Source organism: Oncorhynchus gorbuscha, linkage group LG09 (assembly GCF_021184085.1).
Source record: "Oncorhynchus gorbuscha isolate QuinsamMale2020 ecotype Even-year linkage group LG09, OgorEven_v1.0, whole genome shotgun sequence".
Classification (NCBI taxonomy): Eukaryota; Metazoa; Chordata; class Actinopteri; order Salmoniformes; family Salmonidae; genus Oncorhynchus; species Oncorhynchus gorbuscha.
In genome coordinates this window covers 8384392-8409391 of record NC_060181.1, presented here as the reverse complement: position 1 = coordinate 8409391, position 25000 = coordinate 8384392, and positions in this window count along the sequence as shown.

Here is a 25000-nt window from a genome sequence, read left to right as displayed (position 1 = left end):
GGAGAATGGAACAGAGACAATGGAACAGAGACAATGGAACAGGGAGAATGGAACAGAGACAATGGAACAGGGAGAATGGAACAGAGACAATGGAAAGGGAGAATGGAACAGAGACAATGGAACAGGAGAATGGAACAGAGACAATGGAACAGAGAGAATGGAACAGAGACAATGGAACAGGGAGAATGGAACAGAGACAATGGAACAGAGAGAATGGAACAGGGAGAATGGAACAGGGAGAATGGAACAGAGACAATGGAACAGGGAGAATGGAACAGGGAGAATGGAACAGAGAGAATGGAACAGGGAGAATGGAACAGAGAGAATGGAACAGAGAGAATGGAACAGGGAGAATGGAACAGGGAGAATGGAACAGAGAGAATGGAACAGGGAGAATGGAACAGAGAGAATGGAACAGGGAGAATGGAACAGAGAGAATGGAACAGAGAGCAGGACCAGAGAGAATGGAACAGAGAGAATGGAACAGGGAGAATGGAACAGAGACAATGGAACAGGGAGCAGGACCAGAGAGAATGGAACAGAGAGAATGGAACAGGGAGAATGGAACAGAGACAATGGAACAGGGAGAATGGAACAGGGAGAATGGAACAGAGAGAATGGAACAGAGAGAATGGAACGGGGAGAATGGAACAGAGAGAATGGAACAGAGAGCAGGACCAGAGAGAATGGAACAGAGAGAATGGAACAGGGAGAATGGAACAGAGACAATGGAACAGGGAGAATGGAACAGAGAGAATGGAACAGAGAGCAGGACCAGAGAGAATGGAACAGAGAGAATGGAACAGGGAGAATGGAACAGAGACAATGGAACATAGAGAATGGAACAGGGAGAATGGAACAGGGAGAATGGAACAGGGAGAATGGAACAGGGAGAATGGAACAGAGACAATGGAACAGAGAGAATGGAACAGGGAGAATGGAACAGAGACAATGGAACAGGGAGAATGGAACAGGGAGAATGGAACAGAGAGAATGGAACAGAGAGAATGGAACAGAGAGAATGGAACAGGAGAATGGAACAGAGACAATGGAACAGGGAGAATGGAACAGGGAGAATGGAACAGAGAGAATGGAACAGAGACAATGGAACAGGGAGAATGGAACAGGGAGAATGGAACAGAGAGAATGGAACAGAGACAATGGAACAGGAGAATGGAACAGAGACAATGGAACAGGGAGAATGGAACAGGGAGAATGGAACAGAGAGAATGGAACAGAGACAATGGAACAGGGAGAATGGAACAGGAGAATGGAACAGAGAGAATGGAACAGAGACAATGGAACAGGGAGAATGGAACAGAGACAATGGAACAGGGAGAATGGAACAGAGACAATGGAACAGGAGAATGGAACAGAGACAATGGAACAGGGAGAATGGAACAGGGAGAATGGAACAGAGAGAATGGAACAGGGAGAATGGAACAGGGAGAATGGAACAGAGAGAATGGAACAGGGAGAATGGAACAGAGACAATGGAACAGGGAGAATGGAACAGGGAGAATGGAACAGAGAGAATGGAACAGAGACAATGGAACAGGAGAATGGAACAGAGACAATGGAACAGGGAGAATGGAACAGAGACAATGGAACAGGGAGAATGGAACAGGGAGAATGGAACAGAGACAATGGAACAGAGACAATGGAACAGGGAGAATGGAACAGAGACAATGGAACAGGGAGAATGGAACAGAGACAATGGAACAGGGAGAATGGAACAGGGAGAATGGAACAGAGACAATGGAACAGAGACAATGGAACAGGGAGAATGGAACAGAGACAATGGAACAGGGAGAATGGAACAGAGACAATGGAAAAGGGAGAATGGAACAGAGACAATGGAACAGGGAGAATGGAACAGAGACAATGGAACAGAGAGAATGGAACAGAGACAATGGAACAGGGAGAATGGAACAGAGACAATGGAACAGAGAGAATGGAACAGGGAGAATGGAACAGGGAGAATGGAACAGAGACAATGGAACAGGGAGAATGGAACAGAGACAATGGAACAGAGAGAATGGAACAGAGACAATGGAACAGGGAGAATGGAACAGGGAGAATGGAACAGGGAGAATGGAACAGGGAGAATGGAACAGGGAGAATGGAACAGAGACAATGGAACAGGGAGAATGGAACAGAGACAATGGAACAGAGAGAATGGAACAGAGAGAATGGAACAGGGAGAATGGAACAGGGAGAATGGAACAGGGAGAATGGAACAGAGACAATGGAACAGGGAGAATGGAACAGAGACAATGGAACAGAGAGAATGGAACAGAGACAATGGAACAGGGAGAATGGAACAGAGACAATGGAACAGAGAGAATGGAACAGAGACAATGGAACAGGGAGAATGGAACAGAGAGAATGGAACAGGGAGAATGGAACAGAGAGAATGGAACAGGGAGAATGGAACAGAGAGAATGGAACAGGGAGAATGGAACAGAGAGAATGGAACAGGGAGAATGGAACAGGGAGAATGGAACAGGAGAATGGAACAGGGAGAATGGAACAGGGAGAATGGAACAGAGAGAATGGAACAGGGAGAATAGAACAGAGAGAATGGAACAGGGACAATGGAACAGGAGAATGGAACAGGGAGAATGGAACAGGGAGAATGGAACAGAGAGAATGGAACAGGGACAATGGAACAGGGAGAATGGAACAGAGAGAATGGAACAGGGAGAATGGAACAGAGAGAATGGAACAGGGAGAATGGAACAGGGAGAATGGAACATAGAGAATGGAACAGGGACAATGGAACAGAGAGAATGGAACAGGGAGAATAGAACAGAGTGAATGGAACAGAGAGAATGGAACAGGGAGAATGGAACAGAGAGAATGGAACAGGGAGAATGGAACAGGGAGAATAGAACAGAGAGAATGGAACAGAGAGAATGGAACAGGGAGAATGGAACAGGGAGAATGGAACAGAGAGAATGGAACAGGGAGAATGGAACAGAGAGAATGGAACAGGGAGAATAGAACAGAGAGAATGGAACAGAGAGAATGGAACAGGGAGAATGGAACAGAGAGAATGGAACTTCCTCCAGATGGAACCTAAGGGTGGTATTCTGCTGCATTGCCGAGTCCACTTGAACGCTTAGATTGTGGATTTTGTGCACGTGAGTGTCGCACTTGCTCCTTTCGGTCTCAAACTTACCTGTCATGGTTTGCAGATAGAGGTCTTGAGTACGGAGAGAGAGATTCAGTGATGAGATGTCTTCCTCTTGCTTAGAAATGAAGATTTCCATCTTCATCACCCGAGTTCTCTCATCATTTATTTGGTCAGTGACTTGAATGAGTTCTGCTGATTTGTCATCGAACTTAGTCATTGTGTTCATCAATTGATTGTCTTTGGTCTGCAGAAGTTTGAGTAGAACCGTGTTACTCTGAGTAACGTTCAACAAAACTGCCTGCATGTTATCAAGTTGCGCACTCCTGTTTGTAGATAACTCAACAGGTTTATCTGGTTTGGAGCGGACAACATCGTTTTTAGTTTTGGCTAAATCGATTTGTTCCTGGAGACAACGATTTTGTTGAAGAGTTTGTGCTCCTTCATCGTCATAAGTATTTGCAATTACTTTTAATTGTTCAGATTTAAAATGCAGTTCCTCGACTAGCAGAATGTTTTCATTTCCTGCTTTTGTCAATAGTTGCTGAGTTCTCTCCACCTGTCTCCTCATGTTAGCCATGTCTGGCACGTGCTTCAGCTGTGCACTGTGGTATTGGACCGATGACACATTTTTACGTCACAAAGCCTGTGTTTGATGGTTGATTTTGCGTTCGCAATTTCGGCTGTTTTTTCCACTAATGGCCTAATTAGGGTTGGTATCGCTGCTGAGGTCAGAGGTCAATCTCTTTATGGGTGGAGGTTCACTAATTAGTGGAGGAGGGGTGACCACCTCCTTTGATAGCTTGCACCTTATTAGAAAAATTAGAGGAAAAAAAAACATTTTTTTTTCAAAGTTTGGGTTTGGAATTTATTGGAAGCTGCAAAGACGAGTTTAATCTATTTATAGATGTTGACGAACCACCAGTAATGTGGAAGTTGGACGTGAATGAATTTGCAAAAGCAAATTGAATTAATTAATCAATGCCAATGATTAATCGTATCTGGGTAGGCTATCGGGGTATTAAACTTGAAATAACCTGAGAGGTTTCTTCATCTAGGTTAATATGAGAAGTTTAAAAGTGTCTCATTTGATTGGAAGAACATTAAGTTCAGCAATTGATCTTATTAAATTGAATGAGACGATAATCCATACAATCTCCATTGGTTGGATATCATAAGTGTAAACAGTAGTTCAAATGTTGGGAACATTCAACACTGTGGTGCTCTTCTCCCTAAGGCTGAAGCCACGTGGGATTCCCGTTGGGGTGGGGCTTCTGGGCGGGGCTTCTGGGCGGGGCTTCTGGGCGGGGCTTCTGGGCGGGGCTTCTGTCAGTACTGGACTACTGAATGGTTTTGCAAAAACCAAATTTGACTGATTGATCAATTTAATGATAAATGGGAGCTGTAAAGACTATTTGGGAATTAACCTGAGAAGTTGTTTCATCTCGGTTAATTTGGAAAAAGTTTACAATGTCTTATTTAGAAAACGAATCAATTTGGAAATTATTTAAAATATCTATTTCAGAATGTAAAATGACCAGATTTACACTTATTAGTTCAATTGGATAAGACATTGATATCCGTCTGGATATCACAAGTAATGACTTGAGTGTGACCTGAATAATTCTTCATGAACGAATGTACTGGGCACATGTCAGTGGTCAATGATTTCACGCGCTGAAATCAAACGGAACTACCCGGGGCGGGATTTCCGTTCCACAAGGCGGAGCAATTTCAAGGTAGCACAAGAAAAGCAAATGGATATTTTCCATTGTTAGCTTGAGCATGCAAGCTAAACCCTCCTTTGTGCCTGAAAATGCAGCACATAGGATTCCCTTGGCGAGGGAAAGGTTTTACTTATAACATTGGGTTCAAACCCTTTTCGGGCGTTTTTAACGATGTTTTAACGGGAACGCACAACAAACAACGAAATGCACCGTGGTCTACTCGTGAGAGAAACAGAGATATATATCGCTGGTCGAGCTTATATCTCCTGAATTTCAATGGGCTGGCCCTTTGTCCGCTCGAGAAATGAATAATGACCGTGCCTCCCGCGTCTGAAACGCGTCAGGCAGAAATAGCCCTGCGTTTGGCCAAACGCTCTATTTCTCATTTCTATAAGTAGCTTTCTCGGCCCTCCTACAGAAATATAATCGCCTAAATGCAATAAATATTTACTCTGAGCTGCGCTTCAATAGGTTGGTTGGTGGTAGATGGAAGACCGTGTTGCCAAACCGAGTCCTTTGAAGAATGTCTCTGGTGGTCAATTGGATACGTTGTAGTAAGGTCGTTGTGTGGTAGATGGGATACTCTGTCTGTTCCTTCCCAGCCTGCGTTTGCAGCTGCGGTCTCTAACTCAACGGCTAGGAGGTATCACTTCTGTCGTGAATAAGAGTTCAAAGTTCATACCATTCGCAACTAAAGCCCATGCTGATGTTGGCTTCGTTCTGTAGTTATCTGAACCATTCTGACATCGGACCGTCGTCCTCACATCCTCGGAACAGAAAGTTATGTTGTCGTCAAGGTTTTATATAGGAAGGGAGAAAGGGGGTGTGTTTCATAGTTTACAACCTCTGTCTCTTCACAGGGGCTGGCCACTGAGTGAGCAGCCCTAACTTATGAAAACCCACATCTCACATTTTAGAAGCTAAAATCACATTTCATCCAATCACAAATAATTTAATATTCAAACATTTAAATTGAAGAACAATTCCATGTGAATCTGATAACTCTGATGTGTAGACTTTCCACTGTAGAGTTTATGTCATCTTATCATTGGTGAGAATGTCTCAGATGACAACCGAACTGACATCATATTCATTAAGTACCACTGCATATGTTCAGTCGGTCGGATTACCAGAATATAGTTAATCTCCCACCACCTACTGATGTTCCCAGAATCTCTATGTTAACCAAGGGTTTTGTAAATGTAACCTCAGTAGGGTAGAGAGAGGAAAAAGGGGGGAAGAGGTATTTATGACTGTCATAAACCTACCCCAGGCCAACGTCATGACAAGGGCTTGATGGGTAGTTGACCAGTTCAATCCAGTTTTGTCGTCTGGGGCTACAATATAAATGTGTTGGGGGTGGAGGTACTATAGAACTGTTGGGGGTACTATAGAACTGTTGGGGGGTACTATAGAACTTTTGGGGGTACTATAGAACTGTTGGGGGGTTACTAAAGAACTGTTGGGGGGTACTATAGAACTGTTGGGGGAGGGTACTATAGAACTGTTGGGGGTACTATAGAACTGTTGGGGGTACTCTAGAACTGTTGGGGGTACTCTAGAACTGTTGGGGGTGGGTACTATAGAACTGTTGGGGGTACTATAGAACTGTTGGGGTGGGTACTATAGAACTGTTAGGGGTGGGTACTATAGAACTGTTGGGGGTGGGTACTATAGAACTGTTGGGGGAGGGTACTATAGAACTGTTGGGGGTACTATAGAACTGTTGGGGGGTACTCTAGAACTGTTGGGGGCGTACTCTAGAACTGTTGGGGTGGGTACTATAGAACTGTTGGGGGGTACTATAGAACTGTTGGGGGTGGGTACTATAGAACTGTTAGGGGTGGGTACTATAGAACTGTTGGGGGGTACTATAGAACTGTTGGGGGGTACTATAGAACTGTTGGGGGTACTATAGAACTGTTGGGGGTACTATAGAACTGTTGGGGGGTACTATAGAACTGTTGGGGGGTACTATAGAACTGTTGGGGGTACTCTAGAACTGTTGGGGGGGGGGGTACTATAGAACTGTTGGGGTGGGTACTATAGAACTGTTGGGGGGTACTATAGAACTGATGGGGGTACTATAGAACTGTTGGGGGATACTATAGAACTGTCGGGGGTACTATAGAACTGTTGGGGAGGTTACTATAGAACTGTTGGGGGTGGTACTATAGAACTGTTGGGGGGTACTATAGAACTGTTGGGGGTACTATAGAACTGTTGGGGGTGGTACTATAGAACTGTTGGGGGTACTATAGAACTGTTGGGGGGTACTATAGAACTGTTGGGGGTACCATAGAACTGTTGGGGGGTACTATAGAACTGTTGGGGGGTACTATAAAACTGTTGGGGGTACTATAGAACTGTTGGGGGGTATGGGGGTACTATAGAACTGTTGGGGGTACTATAGAACTGTTGGGGGTACTATAGAACTGTTGGGGGGTACTATAAAACTGTTGGGGGTACTATAGAACTGTTGGGGGGTACTATAGAACTGTTGGGGGTATGGGGGTACTATAGAACTGTTGGGGGAACTGGGTACTATAGAACTGTTGGGGGGTACTATAGAACTGTTGGGGGTACTATAGAACTGTTGGGGGGTACTATAGAACTGTTGGGGGGTACTATAGAACTGTTGGGGGGGTACTATAGAACTGTTGGGGGTACTATAGAACTGTTGGGGGGTACTATAGTACTGGGGGGGTACTATAGAACTGTTGGGGGGTATGGGGGGTACTATGGAACTGTTGGGGGTATGGGGGTACTATAGAACTGTTGGGGGTATGGGGGTACTATAGAACTGTTGGGGGGTATGGGGGTACTATAGAACTGTTGGGGGGTATGGGGGTACTATAGAACTGTTGGGGGTACTATAGAACTGTTGGGGGTACTATAGAACTGTTGGGGGGTATGGGGGTACTATAGAACTGTTGGGGGGTATGGGGGTACTATAGAACTGTTGGGGGTACTATAGAACTGTTGGGGGTACTATAGAACTGTTGGGGTACTCTAGAACTGTGGGGTGGGGGTACTATAGAACTGTTGGGGGTACTATAGAACTGTTGGGGGGGTACTATAGAACTGTTGGGCGTGGGTACTATAGAACTGTTGGGGGGGGTACTATAGAACTGTTGGGGTGGGTACTATAGAACTGTTGGGGGTACTATAGAACTGTTGGGGGGTACTATAGAACTGTTGGGGGGTACTATAGAACTGTTGGGGGGTACTATAGAACTGGGGGGTACTATAGAACTGTTGGGGGGTACTATAGAACTGTTGGGGGGTACTATAGAACTGTTGGGGGGTACTATAGAACTGTTGGGGGGGGAACTGTTGGGGGTACTATAGAACTGTTGGGGGGTACTATAGAACTGTTGGGGGTACTATAGAACTGTTGGGGGTACTATAGAACTGTTGGGGGTACTATAAAACTGTTGGGGGGGTACTATAGAACTGTTGGGGGGTATGGGGGTACTATAGAACTGTTGGGGGGGTACTATAGAACTGTTGGGGGTACTATAGGGGGGTACTATAGAACTGTTGGGGGGTACTATAGAACTGTTGGGGGTACTATAGAACTGTTGGGGGTATGGGGGTACTATAGAACTGTTGGGGGGGGGGTACTATAGAACTGTTGGGGGGGTACTATAGAACTGTTGGGGGTATGGGGGGTACTATAGAACTGTTGGGGGGTATGGGGGGTACTATAGAACTGTTGGGGGTATGGGGGTACTATAGAACTGTTGGGGGTATGGGGGGTACTATAGAACTATAGAACTGTTGGGGGGGGGGTACTATAGAACTGTTTGGGGGTATGGGGGGGTACTATAGAACTGTTGGGGGGAACTGTTGTACTATAGAACTGGGGGGTACTATAGAACTGTTGGGGGTACTATAGAACTGTTGGGGGTACTATAGAACTGTTGGGGGTACTATAGAACTGTTGGGGGGGTACTATAGAACTGTTGGGGTACTCTAGAACTGTGTGGGGTGGGGGTACTATAGAACTGTTGGGGGGTACTATAGAACTGTTGGGCGTGGGTACTATAGAACTGTTGGGCGTGGGTACTATAGAACTGTTGGGGGTGGGGGTACTATAGAACTGTTGGGGGTGGGTACTATAGAACTGTTGGGGGGTACTATAGAACTGATGGGGGTACTATAGAACTGTTGGGGGATACTATAGAACTGTTGGGGGTTACTAAAGAACTGTTGGGGGGTTACTATAGAACTGTTGGGGGTGGGTACTATAGAACTGTTAGGGGTGGGTACTATAGAACTGTTGGGGGGTACTCTAGAACTGTTGGGGGGTACTCTAGAACTGTTGGGGGTGGGTACTATAGAACTGTTGGGGGGTACTATAGAACTGTTGGGGGTGGGTACTATAGAACTGTTAGGGGTGGGTACTATAGAACTGTTGGGGGTGGGTACTATAGAACTGTTGGGGGTGGGTACTATAGAACTGTTGGGGGAGGGTACTATAGAACTGTTGGGGGTACTATAGAACTGTTGGGGGGTACTCTAGAACTGTTGGGGGGTACTCTAGAACTGTTGGGGGTGGGTACTATAGAACTGTTGGGGGGGGTACTATAGAACTGTTGGGGGGGGTACTATAGAACTGTTAGGGGTGGGTACTATAGAACTGTTGGGGGTACTATAGAACTGTTGGGGGTACTATAGAACTGTTGGGGGTACTATAGAACTGTTGGGGGTACTATAGAACTGTTGGGGGGTACTATAGAACTGTTGGGGGTACTATAGAACTGTTGGGGGTACTCTAGAACTGTGTGGGGTGGGGGTACTATAGAACTGTTGGGGGTACTATAGAACTGTTGGGGTGGGTACTATAGAACTGTTGGGAACTGTTGGGCGGGGTACTATAGAACTGTTGGGGGTGGGGGTACTATAGAACTGTTGGGGGTGGGTACTATAGAACTGTGGGGGGGGTACTATAGAACTGATGGGGGTACTATAGAACTGTTGGGGGATACTATAGATCTGTGGGGGTACTATAGAACTGTTGGGGAGGTTACTATAGAACTGTTGGGGGTGGTACTATAGAACTGTTGGGGGGTACTATAGAACTGTTGGGGGTACTATAGAACTGTTGGGGGTGGTACTATAGAACTGTTGGGGGGGTACTATAGAACTGTTGGGGGTACTATAGAACTGTTGGGGTACCATAGAACTGTTGGGGGGTACTATAGAACTGTTGGGGGGGTACTATAAAACTGTTTGGGGGTACTATAGAACTGTTGGGGGTATGGGGGTACTATAGAACTGTTGGGGGTACTATAGAACTGTTGGGGGTACTATAGAACTGTTGGGGGGTACTATAAAACTGTTGGGGGTACTATAGAACTGTTGGGGGGGGTACTATAGAACTGTTGGGGGTATGGGGGTACTATAGAACTGTTGGGGGTACTATAGAACTGTTGGGGGTACTATAGAACTGTTGGGGGTACTATAGAACTGTTGGGGGTACTATAGAACTGTTGGGGTGGTACTATAGAACTGTTGGGGGGTACTCTAGAACTGTGTGGGGTGGGGTACTATAGAACTGTTGGGGGTACTATAGAACTGTTGGGGTATGGGTACTATAGAACTGTTGGGCGTGGGTACTATAGAACTGTTGGGGGTGGGGGTACTATAGAACTGTTGGGGGTGGGTACTATAGAACTGTTGGGGGGTACTATAGAACTGATGGGGGTACTATAGAACTGTTGGGGGATACTATAGAACTGTTGGGGGTTACTAAAGAACTGTTGGGGGTTACTATAGAACTGTTGGGGGTGGGTACTATAGAACTGTTAGGGGTGGGTACTATAGAACTGTTGGGGGGTACTCTAGAACTGTTGGGGGGTACTCTAGAACTGTTGGGGGTGGGTACTATAGAACTGTTGGGGGGTACTATAGAACTGTTGGGGTGGGTACTATAGAACTGTTAGGGGTGGGTACTATAGAACTGTTGGGGTGGGTACTATAGAACTGTTGGGGGTGGGTACTATAGAACTGTTGGGGGAGGTACTATAGAACTGTTGGGGGTACTATAGAACTGTTGGGGGGTACTCTAGAACTGTTGGGGGGTACTCTAGAACTGTTGGGGGTGGGTACTATAGAACTGTTGGGGGGGTACTATAGAACTGTTGGGGTGGGTACTATAGAACTGTTAGGGGTGGGTACTATAGAACTGTTGGGGGGGTACTATAGAACTGTTGGGGGGTACTATAGAACTGTTGGGGGGGTACTATAGAACTGTTGGGGGTACTATAGAACTGTTGGGGGTACTATAGAACTGTTGGGGGTACTATAGAACTGTTGGGGGGTACTCTAGAACTGTGTGGGGTGGGGGTACTATAGAACTGTTGGGGGTACTATAGAACTGTTGGGCGTGGGTACTATAGAACTGTTGGGGTGGGTACTATAGAACTGTTGGGGGTGGGGGTACTATAGAACTGTTGGGGGTGGGTACTATAGAACTGTTGGGGGGTACTATAGAACTGATGGGGGGTACTATAGAACTGTTGGGGGGGATACTATAGATCTGTCGGGGGTACTATAGAACTGTTGGGAGGTTACTATAGAACTGTTGGGGGTGGTACTATAGAACTGTTTGGGGGTACTATAGAACTGTTGGGGGGGGTACTATAGAACTGTTGGGGGTGGTACTATAGAACTGTTGGGGGTACTATAGAACTGTTGGGGGTACTATAGAACTGTTGGGGGGTACCATAGAACTGTTGGGGGGTACTATAGAACTGTTGGGGGTACTATAAAACTGTTGGGGGGGGGTACTATAGAACTGTTGGGGGGTATGGGGGTACTATAGAACTGTTGGGGGTACTATAGAACTGTTGGGGGTACTATAGAACTGTTGGGGGGTACTATAAAACTGTTGGGGGTACTATAGAACTGTTGGGGGTACTATAGAACTGTTGGGGGGGTATGGGGGGTACTATAGAACTGTTGGGGGTACTATAGAACTGTTGGGGGGTACTATAGAACTGTTGGGGGTATGGGGGTACTATAGAACTGTTGGGGGTACTATAGAACTGTTGGGGGGTACTATAGAACTGTTGGGGGTATGGGGGGTACTATAGAACTGTTGGGGGTACTATAGAACTGTTGGGGGTATGGGGGGGTACTATAGAACTGTTGGGGGTATGGGGGTACTATGGAACTGTTGGGGGGGGGGGGGGGTACTATAGAACTGTTGGGGGTATGGGGGTACTATAGAACTGTTGGGGGTATGGGGGGTACTATAGAACTGTGGGGGGGTATGGGGGTACTATAGAACTGTTGGGGGTACTATAGAACTGTTGGGGGGTACTATAGAACTGTTGGGGGTATGGGGGTACTATAGAACTGTTGGGGGTATGGGGGGTACTATAGAACTGTTGGGGGTATGGGGGGTACTATAGAACTGTTGGGGGTACTATAGAACTGTTGGGGGGTACTATAGAACTGTTGGGGGGGTACTATAGAACTGTTGGGGGGTACTATAGAACTGTTGGGGGGTACTATAGAACTGTTGGGGGGTACTCTAGAACTGTTGGGGGGTACTCTAGAACTGTGTGGGGTGGGGGTACTATAGAACTGTTGGGGGTACTATAGAACTGTTGGGCGTGGGTACTATAGAACTGTTGGGGTGGGTACTATAGAACTGTTGGGGGTGGGGGTACTATAGAACTGTTGGGGGTGGGTACTATAGAACTGTTGGGGGTACTATAGAACTGATGGGGGTACTATAGAACTGTTGGGGGATACTATAGAACTGTTGGGGGTTACTAAAGAACTGTTGGGGGGGGGGTTACTATAGAACTGTTGGGGTGGGTACTATAGAACTGTTGGGGGTGGGTACTATAGAACTGTTGGGGGTACTCTAGAACTGTTGGGGGTACTCTAGAACTGTTGGGGGTGGGTACTATAGAACTGTTGGGGGGTACTATAGAACTGTTGGGGGTGGGTACTATAGAACTGTTAGGGGTGGGTACTATAGAACTGTTGGGGTGGGTACTATAGAACTGTTGGGGGTGGGTACTATAGAACTGTTGGGGGGAGGGTACTATAGAACTGTTGGGGGTACTATAGAACTGTTGGGGGTACTCTAGAACTGTTGGGGGGGTACTCTAGAACTGTTGGGGTGGGTACTATAGAACTGTTGGGGGGGTACTATAGAACTGTTGGGGGTGGGTACTATAGAACTGTTAGGGGTGGGTACTATAGAACTGTTGGGGGTACTATAGAACTGTTGGGGGTACTATAGAACTGTTGGGGGGTACTATAGAACTGTTGGGGGTACTATAGAACTGTTGGGGGGGTACTATAGAACTGTTGGGGTGGTACTATAGAACTGTTGGGGGGGTACTATAGAACTGTTGGGGGTACTATAGAACTGTTGGGGGGGTACCATAGAACTGTTGGGGGTACTATAGAACTGTTGGGGGTACTATAAAACTGTTGGGGGTACTATAGAACTGTTGGGGGTATGGGGGGGTACTATAGAACTGTTGGGGGTACTATAGAACTGTTGGGGGGGGTACTATAGAACTGTTGGGGGGTACTATAAAACTGTTGGGGGTACTATAGAACTGTTGGGGGTACTATAGAACTGTTGGGGGTATGGGGGTACTATAGAACTGTTGGGGGGGGTACTATAGAACTGTTGGGGGGATACTATAGAACTGTTGGGGGGTACTATAGAACTGTTGGGGGTATGGGGGGGTACTATAGAACTGTTGGGGGTATGGGGGTACTATAGAACTGTTGGGGGTATGGGGGTACTATAGAACTGTTGGGGGTATGGGGGTACTATAGAACTGTTGGGGGGTATGGGGGTACTATAGAACTGTTGGGGGTATGGGGGGTACTATAGAACTGTTGGGGGTACTATAGAACTGTTGGGGGTACTATAGAACTGTTGGGGGTATGGGGGTACTATAGAACTGTTGGGGGGGTATGGGGGGTACTATAGAACTGTTGGGGGTATGGGGGATACTATAGAACTGTTGGGGGTACTATAGAACTGTTGGGGGGTACTATAGAACTGTTGGGGGTACTATAGAACTGTTGGGGGTACTATAGAACTGTTGGGGGGGTACTATAGAACTGTACTTAGAACTGTTGGGGTGAACTGTTGGGGGGTACTATAGAACTGTTGGGGGGGTACTATAGAACTGTTGGGCGTGGGTACTATAGAACTGTTGGGGGGGGGTACTATAGAACTGTTGGGGGTGGGGGTACTATAGAACTGTTGGGGGGTACTATAGAATGACTGGGGTACTATAGAACTGTTGGGGGATACTATAGAACTGTTGGGGGGTACTATAGAACTGTTGGGGGTTACTATAGAACTGTTGGGGGTACTATAGAACTGTTGGGGGGTACTATAGAACTGTTGGGGGTACTATAGAACTGTTGGTGGTGGTACTATAGAACTGTTGGGGGGTACTATAGAACTGTTGGGGGGGTACTATAGAACTGTTGGGGGTACCATAGAACTGTTGGGGGGTACTATAGAACTGTTGGGGGGTACTATAAAACTGTTGGGGGGGTACTATAGAACTGTTGGGGGGGTATGGGGGTACTATAGAACTGTTGGGGGTACTATAGAACTGTTGGGGTACTATAGAACTGTTGGGGGTACTATAAAACTGTTGGGGGGTACTATAGAACTGTTGGGGGGGTACTATAGAACTGTTGGGGGGTATGGGGGGTACTATAGAACTGTTGGGGGTACTATAGAACTGTTGGGGGGTACTATAGAACTGTTGGGGGGTATGGGGGTACTATAGAACTGTTGGGGGTACTATAGAACTGTTGGGGGTATGGGGGTACTATAGAACTGTTGGGGGTATGGGGGGGTACTATGGAACTGTTGGGGGGTATGGGGGTACTATAGAACTGTTGGGGGGTATGGGGGTACTATAGAACTGTTGGGGGTATGGGGGTACTATAGAACTGTTGGGGGGTACTATAGAACTGTTGGGGGTACTATAGAACTGTTGGGGGTACTATAGAACTGTTGGGGGTACTATAGAACTGTTGGGGGTACTATAGAACTGTTGGGGGTACTCTAGAACTGTGTGGGGTGGGGGTACTATAGAACTGTTGGGGGTACTATAGAACTGTTGGGCGTGGGTACTATAGAACTGTTGGGCGTGGGTACTATAGAACTGTTGGGGGTGGGGGTACCAATTTGTAAGTCGCTCTGGATAAGAGCGTCTGCTAAATGACTTAAATGTAAATGTAAATGTACTATAGAACTGTTGGGGGTGGGTACTATAGAACTGTTGGGGGTACTATAGAACTGATGGGGGTACTATAGAACTGTTGGGGGATACTATAGAACTGTCGGGGGTACTATAGAACTGTTGGGGGGGTTACTATAGAACTGTTGGGGTGGTACTATAGAACTGTTGGGGGTACTATAGAACTGTTGGGGGGTACTATAGAACTGTTGGGGGTGGTACTATAGAACTGTTGGGGGTACTATAGAACTGTTGGGGGGTACTATAGAACTGTTGGGGGGTACTATAGAACTGTTGGGGGTACTATAAAACTGTTGGGGGGGGGGGGGGTACTATAAAACTGTTGGGGGGTATGGGGGTACTATAGAACTGTTGGGGGGTACTATAGAACTGTTGGGGGTACTATAGAACTGTTGGGGGTACTATAAAACTGTTGGGGGTACTATAGAACTGTTGGGGGGGTACTATAGAACTGTTGGGGGTATGGGGGGTACTATAGAACTGTTGGGGGTACTATAGAACTGTTGGGGGGGGGGTACTATAGAACTGTTGGGGGTATGGGGGTACTATAGAACTGTTGGGGGGTACTATAGAACTGTTGGGGGTACTATAGAACTGTTGGGGGGTATGGGGGTACTATAGAACTGTTGGGGGGTACTATAGAACTGTTGGGGGTATGGGGGGTACTATAGAACTGTTGGGGGTATGGGGGTACTATGGAACTGTTGGGGGGTATGGGGGTACTATAGAACTGTTGGGGGGTATGGGGGGTACTATAGAACTGTTGGGGGGTATGGGGGGTACTATAGAACTGTTGGGGGGTATGGGGGGTACTATAGAACTGTTGGGGGTACTATAGAACTGTTGGGGGTACTATAGAACTGTTGGGGGGTACTATAGAACTGTTGGGGGGTATGGGGGTACTATAGAACTGTTGGGGGTATGGGGGTACTATAGAACTGTTGGGGGGTATGGGGGTACTATAGAACTGTTGGGGGGTATGGGGGGTACTATAGAACTGTTGGGGGGTATGGGGGTACTATAGAACTGTTGGGGGTATGGGGGTACTATAGAACTGTTGGGGGTATGGGGGGGTACTATAGAACTGAAGTAGGGAAAAGGGTTCCATTTGAAACGCGTGATCACCAGGTAATAACAGCTGTCAGAATATTTCACCACCACACTGAGAAATATGACCTTTAGACTTGGAGAAAAAAAGTGAGTGTTTGACAATGAATGAATGAATGACTGAATGTATGAATGAATGAATGACTGAATGTATGAATGAATGAATGAATGAATGAGTAATATGATTGACTTTATGAATGAATGAATGAGTGATATTAATTTATTCATTCAATCATATCATTCATTCAGTCATTCAGTAAATCATATCATATCATTCATTCATTCATTCATTCAATCATGAGTGATATGATTTACTAAATGAATGAATGAATGAATGTTATTGACTTGTTAATTGTTTAATCCATGTGTAACTCTGTGTTGTCTGTTCACACTGCTATGCTTTATCTTGGCCAGGTCGCAGTTGTAAATTAGAACTTTTTCTCAAATAGCCTACCTGGTTAAATAAAGGTGAAATAAAAAAAATAAAAAAAATAATGAGTGATATGATTGCCTGAATGAATGAATGAATGAATGAATGGGTGATATGACTGAATGAATGGGTGATATGACTGAATGAATGGGTGATATGACTGAATGAATGGGTGATATGACTGAATGAATGGGTGATATGACTGAATGAATGGGTGATATTGTGGCTGTAGCGATGTTTCATTTTTAATTTCATTTGTTTATTTATTTAACATTTACATTTACATTAACTCGGCAAGTCAGTTAAGGACAAATTCTTATGATCGGTGATGGCCTACCCCCCCCCGGCCAAACCCAGATGACGCTGGGCCAAGAGTGCGCCAAGCTGTCATCAAAGGAAAGGGTGGCTACTTTGAAGAATATCTCAAATATAACATTTATTTTTAGTTGTTTATAACACTACATGATTCCATGTTTGTTATTTCATAGTTTTGATGTCTTCCCTGTTATTCTACGATGTAGAAAAATAGTAAAAAATAAATAAAGAAAAACCCTTGAATGAGTAGGTTTGTCCAACCTGTTTATTCGTACAGGATATGCATTTAACCCCTTGTGTTTTTACTATAAACAGGCTCCATATACACAGTACCTCCATCAATTTTTTTCAACTGACACCCGGAGACCTTCAGACAAGTCTTGTGAGCGTTCTAGAGCAAAACCGTCATTGACTAATAAAATGGCGCCGGAAGAAATGGCAGCAGTTTTACGAACACCTAACCAATTGTGGTATTATGTGTGGGGGAGTTTTTCACGTTATTTGTAACTTATTTTATACATAATGTTTCTGCCACTGTATCTTACGGCAGAAAAGAGCTTCTGGATATCAGGACAGAGATCACTCACCTCGGATTAGACAAAGAGCTTCTGGATATCAGGACAGCGATCACTCACCTCGGATTAGACAAAGAGCTTCTGGATATCAGGACAGAGATCACTCACCTCGGATTAGACAAAGAGCTTCTGGATATCAGGACAGAGATCACTCACCTCGGATTAGACAAAGAGCTTCTGGATATCAGGACAGAGATCACTCACCTCGGATTAGACAAAGAGCTTCTGGATATCAGGACAGCGATCACTCACCTCGGATTAGACAAAGAGCTTCTGGATATCAGGACAGAGATCACTCACCTCGGATTAGACAAAGAGCTTCTGGATATCAGGACAGCAATCACTCACCTCGGATTAGACAAAGAGCTTCTGGATATCAGGACAGAGATCACTCACCTCGGATTAGACAAAGAGCTTCTGGATATCAGGACAGCGATCACTCACCTCGGATTAGACTAAGAGCTTCTGGATATCAGGACAGCGATCACTCACCTCGGATTAGACAAAGATCTTCTGGATATCAGGACACCGATCACTCACCTCGGATTAGACTAAGAGCTTCTGGATATCAGGACAGAGATCACTCACCTCGGATTAGACAAAGAGCTTCTGGATATCAGGACAGCGATCACTCACCTCGGATTAGACTAAGAGCTTCTGGATATCAGGACAGCGATCACTCACCTCGGATTAGACAAAGAGCTTCTGGATATCAGGACAGCGATCACTCACCTCGGATTAGACAAAGAGCTTCTGGATATCAGGACAGAGATCACTCACCTCGGATTAGACTAAGAGCTTCTGGATATCAGGACAGCGATCACTCACCTCAGATTAGACAAAGAGCTTCTGGATATCAGGACAGCGATCACTCACCTCGGATTAGACTAAGAGCTTCTGGATATCAGGACAGAGATCACTCACCTCGGATTAGACAAAGAGCTTCTGGATATCAGGACAGCGATCACTCACCTCGGATTAGACAAAGAGCTTCTGGATATCAGGACAGAGATCACTCACCTCGGATTAGACAAAGAGCTTCTGGATATCAGGACAGCGATCACTCACCTCGGATTAGACAAAGAGCTTCTGGATATCAGGACAGCGATCACTCACCTCGGATTAGACAAAGAGCTTCTTTATATCAGGACAGCGATCACTCACCTCGGATTAGACAAAGATATTTTTTTCGACAAGCAGGACACACAGGATGTACTTCAGACACCCGACAAGGCCAACATCCCCGTTATTGGCGCAAGAGAAAGAGACGCAGGTACAGAGGACACAGGGCGGGGCGCCTCGTAAGGATCCGCCGACGGCGAGTGAGAAAGCTGCCTTTACCATCAGTATTACTTGCCAACGTACAATAATTGGACAATAAATTAGATGAGGTACGATCACTAATATCCTACCAACAGGACATCAAAAACTGTAACATCTTATGTTTCACGGAATCGTGGCTGAATGACGACATGGATATTCAGCCTGTGGGATACATGCTGCAGCAGCAAGATAGAACGTGGGGAGGGGGGGGTAAACAACAGCTGGTGCACGAAATCTAAGAAGTCTCTAAATTTAGAGTATCTTATGATAAGCTGTAGAGACCACACTATTTGCCAAGAGAGTTTCATCTATAATTTCCGTGGCTGTTTATTTACCACCACAGATGGATTCTGACCGCACTCAGTCAGCTGTGACAGGAAATAAGCAAACAGGAAACCGCTCACCGAGAGGCGGCACTCCTAGTGGCCGAAGACTTTAATGCAGGGAAATTTAAATCAGTTTTACCTCATTTCTCATTTCTAAGTTTTTCCAAATTTCAGCATGTTAAATGTGCAACCAGATGGAAAAAAAAAACATTCTAGAACATTCCTTAACTCCACACACAGAGACGCGTACAAAGCTTTCCTTCGCCCTCAATGTGGCAAATCAGACCATTATTCTATCCTCCTGATTCCTGCTTACAAGCAGAATATTAAAGCAGGAAGCACCAGTGACTCGGTCTATAAAAAAGTGGTCAGATGAAGCAGATGCTAAACAACAGGACTGTGCTTTACTAGCACAGACAATTCCGAGATTCTTCCAATGGCATAGAGGAGTACACCACATCAGTCACTGGCTTTATCAATAAGTGCATTGAGGACGTCGTCCCCATAGTGACCATACATACATACCCCAACCAGAAGCCCTGGATTACAGGCAATATTCGCACTGAGCTAAAGGCCAGAGCTTTAGGTTTGATTGTATGTTCGCTTATTCCATGTGTAACTCTGTGTTGTTGTTTTTGTCGCACTGCTTTGCTTTATCTTGTCCAGGTCTCAGTTGTAAATGAGAACTTGTTTTCAACTGGCCTTCCTGGTTAAATAAAGGTGAAATAAAAATAAAATGATAATACAACTATCCCCATAAAAATCCTAAATTTGGTGGATGCGTCTCAATCCACCGCACCCTCTGATGTCGCACTTCCTCATCTGCGGTGGAAGGTGACAGAGCTAGGAGAGGTGTTTGTCAGACCATGAGACATCTGCGGTGGAAGGTGACAGAGCTGGGAGAGGTGTTTGTCAGACCATGAGACATCTGCGGTGGAAGGTGACAGAGCTGGGAGAGGTGTTTGTCAGACCATGAGACAACTGCGGTGGAAGGTGACAGAGCTAGGAGAGGTGTTTGTCAGACCATGAGACATCTGCGGTGGAAGGTGACAGAGCTGGGAGAGGTGTTTGTCAGACCATGAGACATCTGCGGTGGAAGGTGACAGAGCTAGGAGAGGTGTTTGTCAGACCATGAGACAACTGCGGTGAAAGGTGACAGAGCTAGGAGAGATGTTTGTCAGACCATGAGACATCTGCGGTGGAAGGTGACAGAGCTAGGAGAGGTGTTTGTCAGACCATGAGACATCTGCGGTGAAAGGTGACAGAGATAGGAGAGGTGTTTGTCAGACCATGAGACATCTGCGGTGGAAGGTGACAGAGCTAGGAGAGGTGTTTGTCAGACCATGAGACATCTGCGGTGGAAGGTGACAGAGCTAGGAGAGGTGTTTGTCAGACCATGAGACATCTGCGGTGGAAGGTGACAGAGCTAGGAGAGGTGTTTGTCAGACCATGAGACAACTGCGGTGAAAGGTGACAGAGCTAGGAGAGGTGTTTGTCAGACCATGAGACATCTGCGGTGGAAGGTGACAGAGCTAGGAGCGGTGTTTGTCAGACCATGAGACATCTGCGGTGGAAGGTGACAGAGCTAGGAGAGGTGTTTGTCAGACCATGAGACATCTGCGGTGGAAGGTGACAGAGCTAGGAGAGGTGTTTGTCAGACCATGAGACATCTGCGGTGGAAGGTGACAGAGCTAGGAGAGGTGTTTGTCAGAACATGAGACATCTGCGGTGGAAGGTGACAGAGCTGGGAGAGGTGTTTGTCAGACCATGAGACATCTGCGGTGGAAGGTGACAGAGCGGGGAGAGGTGTTTGTCAGACCATGAGACATCTGCGGTGGAAGGTGACAGAGCGAGGAGAGGTGTTTGTCAGACCATGAGACATCTGCGGTGGAAGGTGACAGAGCGGGGAGAGGTGTTTGTCAGACCATGAGACATCTGCGGTGGAAGGTGACAGAGCTAGGAGAGGTGTTTGTCAGACCATGAGACAACTGCGGTGAAAGGTGACAGAGCTAGGAGAGGTGTTTGTCAGACCATGAGACATCTGCGGTGGAAGGTGACAGAGCGGGGAGAGGTGTTTGTCAGACCATGAGACAACTGCGGTGGAAGGTGACAGAGCAGGTGTTTGTCAGACCATGAGACATCTGCGGTGGAAGGTGACAGAGCTGGGAGAGGTGTTTGTCAGACCATGAGACATCTGCGGTGGAAGGTGACAGAGCGGGGAGAGGTGTTTGTCAGACCATGAGACATCTGCGGTGGAAGGTGACAGAGCGGGGAGAGGTGTTTGTCAGACCATGAGACATCTGCGGTGGAAGGTGACAGAGCTAGGAGCGGTGTTTGTCAGACCATGAGACATCTGCGGTGGAAGGTGACAGAGCTAGGAGAGGTGTTTGTCAGACCATGAGACATCTGCGGTGGAAGGTGACAGAGCTAGGAGAGGTGTTTGTCAGAACATGAGACATCTGCGGTGGAAGGTGACAGAGCTGGGAGAGGTGTTTGTCAGACCATGAGACATCTGCGGTGGAAGGTGACAGAGCGGGGAGAGGTGTTTGTCAGACCATGAGACATCTGCGGTGGAAGGTGACAGAGCGAGGAGAGGTGTTTGTCAGACCATGAGACATCTGCGGTGGAAGGTGATCATCTCGAAAACCCGCCGTCTAACAAAATCGTCTGTAGGCGTCCAAACGGTTTGACAAAACTAACAATGAAAAGACGAGACTCTCACGAATGTGGTGTTCTCCACAGTAGTGAGGCTATATACAGTAGAGAGACTATATACAGTAGAGAGGCTATATACAGTAGAGGCTATATACAGTAGAGAGGCTACATAGAGTAGTGAGGCTTTATACAGTAGAGAGGCTATATACAGTAGAGAGGCTATATACAGTAGAAGCTATATACAGTAGAGAGGCTACATACAGTAGTGAGGCTATATACAGTAGAGAGGCTATATACAGTAGAGAGGGTATATACAGTAGAGAGTCTACATACAGTAGAGAGGCTATATACAGAAGAGAGGCTACATACAGTAGAGAGGCTATATACAGTAGCGAGGCTATATACAGTAGAGAGGCTACATACAGTAGAGACGCTGTATACAGTAGAGAGGCTATATACAGTAGAGAGGCTACATACAGTAGAGAGGCTATATACAGTAGAGAGGCTCTATACAGTAGAGGCTATATACAGTAGAGAGGCTATATACAGTAGAGAGGCTACATACAGTAGAGATGCTATATACAGTAGAGAGGCTATATACAGTAGAGAGGCTACATACAGTAGAGAGGCTATATACAGTAGAGAGGCTACATACAGTAGAGAGGCTATATACAGTAGATAGGCTTTATACAGTAGTGAGGCTATATACAGTAGACAGGCTACATACAGTAGTGAGGTTATATACAGTAGAGGGGCTATATACAGTAGAGAGGCTATATACAGTAGAGAGGCTATAAACAGTAGAGGGGCTATATACAGTAGAGAGGATATATACAGTAGAGAGGCTACATACAGTAGAGAGGCTTTATACAGTAGTGAGGCTACATACAGTAGTGAGGTTATATACCGTAGAGAGGCTACATACAGTAGTGAGGTTATATACAGTAGAGAGGCTATATCCATAGAGAGTGTCAGGATTTGGCCAGGGTTGTTCCGGTTTTTGGTCACTAGATGACCCCATTGTGCCTTTTGACCTTTTGTTTTCCCTTGATCCCCATTATTATTTGCACCTGTGCCTCGTTTCCCCTGATTGTATTTAAACCCTTTGTTTTCCTCTGTTCTTTGCTCTGTGTTTGTATGTTAGCACCCAGCCCTAGTACTCTGTGAACTCTAGTTGATCCCGGTGGACTCTCTTGTGGAATTCTGTTTTTTGTTCTTGTTTGTTTGTTTTTGAGTATCTTTTGAGGCTTTTTGTGCTTTACCTTCCACCTTGTGGATTTACCTTTTTGTCTTGGAGGATTTCCTTTGTTCTTGTAGGATTCCTTTTGAGGTTGTGGAGTTACATGTTTTCCTGAAGAACTTCACTTTTTACTTCATTAAATACATCGTCTCAAGTACTGCTGTGTCTGCCTCATCTTCTGGGTTCTGCCGACTAATATGGCTCAGTTGGTTAAGTGACTGTTTCTCACTCCGGAGACCCGGGTTCATAACCGGGTCCTGACAAGAGAGGCTACATACAGTAGTGATGTTATATACAGTAGAGAGGCTTTATACAGACACCGGTTAGTCAGGCTGACTGAGGTAGTATGTACATGTAGATATGTTTAAAGTGACTATGCATATATGATGAACAGAGAGTAGCAGTAGATTAAAAGAGGGGGTTGCAGCTGTAGAACCTTTTGAGGATCTGAAGACCCATGCCAAATCTTTTTATTTTCTTGAGGGGGAATGGGCTTTGTCGTGCACTTTTCACGACTGTCATGGTGTGTTTGGACCATTCTAGTTTGTTGGTGATGTGGACACCAAGGAACTTGAAGCTTTCAACCTGCTCCACTACAGCCCCGTCGATGAGAATGGGGACATACTCAGTCCAACTTTCCTGTAGTCCACAATAATCGTCTTTGTCTTGGCTACGTTGAGGGATAGGTTGTTGTCCTGGCACCACACTGCCAGGCCTCTGACCTCCTCCCTATAGGCTGTCTCGTTGTTGTCGGTGATCAGGCACTGTTGTGTTGTCAGCAAACTTAATGATGGTCTTGGGGTCGTGCCCGGCCATGCAGTCATGAGTGAACAGGGAGTACAGGAGGGGATTAATCACGCACCCCTGAGGGGCTCCTGTGTTGAGAATCAGCGTGGCGGATGTGTTGCTACCTACCCTCACCACCAGGGGGCGGCCCGTCAGGAAGTCCAGGATCCAGTTGCAGAGGGAGGTGTTTAGTCCCAGGATCCTGAGCTTATTGATGAGCTTCGAGGGCACTATGGTGTTGAACACTGAGCTGTAGTCAATGAATAGCATTCTCCATGTTCTCAAAAGTGTAGTTAAAAGTTTATCAACTTTTAAAGCAGAATTACTTTCCCATTGTTCCTCAACTGTAGTGTTTGATATACCATTTTCTAGCTCTCAGTCTCTACTTTTATCCAATATAAAAAAAAAACACAAGTTCAAATGTTGCTACATAACACCGAAACGAGCCAGTCGGTCACAATTCATCAGATCACAATTTCTTTGTGTGTCCCCCCATCCAGATGTCCCCCCCCATCCAGATGTCCCCCCATCCATATGTCCCCCCATCCAGATGTCCCCCCATCTAGATGTCCCCCAATCCAGATGTCCCCCCATCCAGATGTCCCCCATCCAGATGTCCACCACATCCAGATGTCCCCCCCATCCAGATGTCCCCCCATCCAGATGTCCCCCATCCAGATGTCCCCCAATCCAGATGTCCCCCATCCAGATGTCCCCCATCCAGATGTCCCCCCATCCAGATGCCCCCATCCAGATGTCCCCCATCCAGATGTCCCCCCATCCAGATGTCCCCACATCCAGATGTCCCCCATCCAGATGCCCCCCACATCCAGTTGTCCCCCCACATCCAGATGTCCCCCCATCCAGATGTCCCCCATCCAGATGTCCCCCCATCCAGATGTCCCCCGACATCCAGATGTCCCCCCATCCAGATGCCCCGCCCCCACATCCAGATGTCCCCCCCATCCAGATGTCCCCCATCCATATGCCCCCCATCCAGATGTCCCCCCACATCCAGATGTCTCCCCCATCCAGATGTCCCCCATCCAGATGTCCCCCCACATCCAGATGTCCCCCCATCCAGATGCCCCCCATCCAGATGCCCC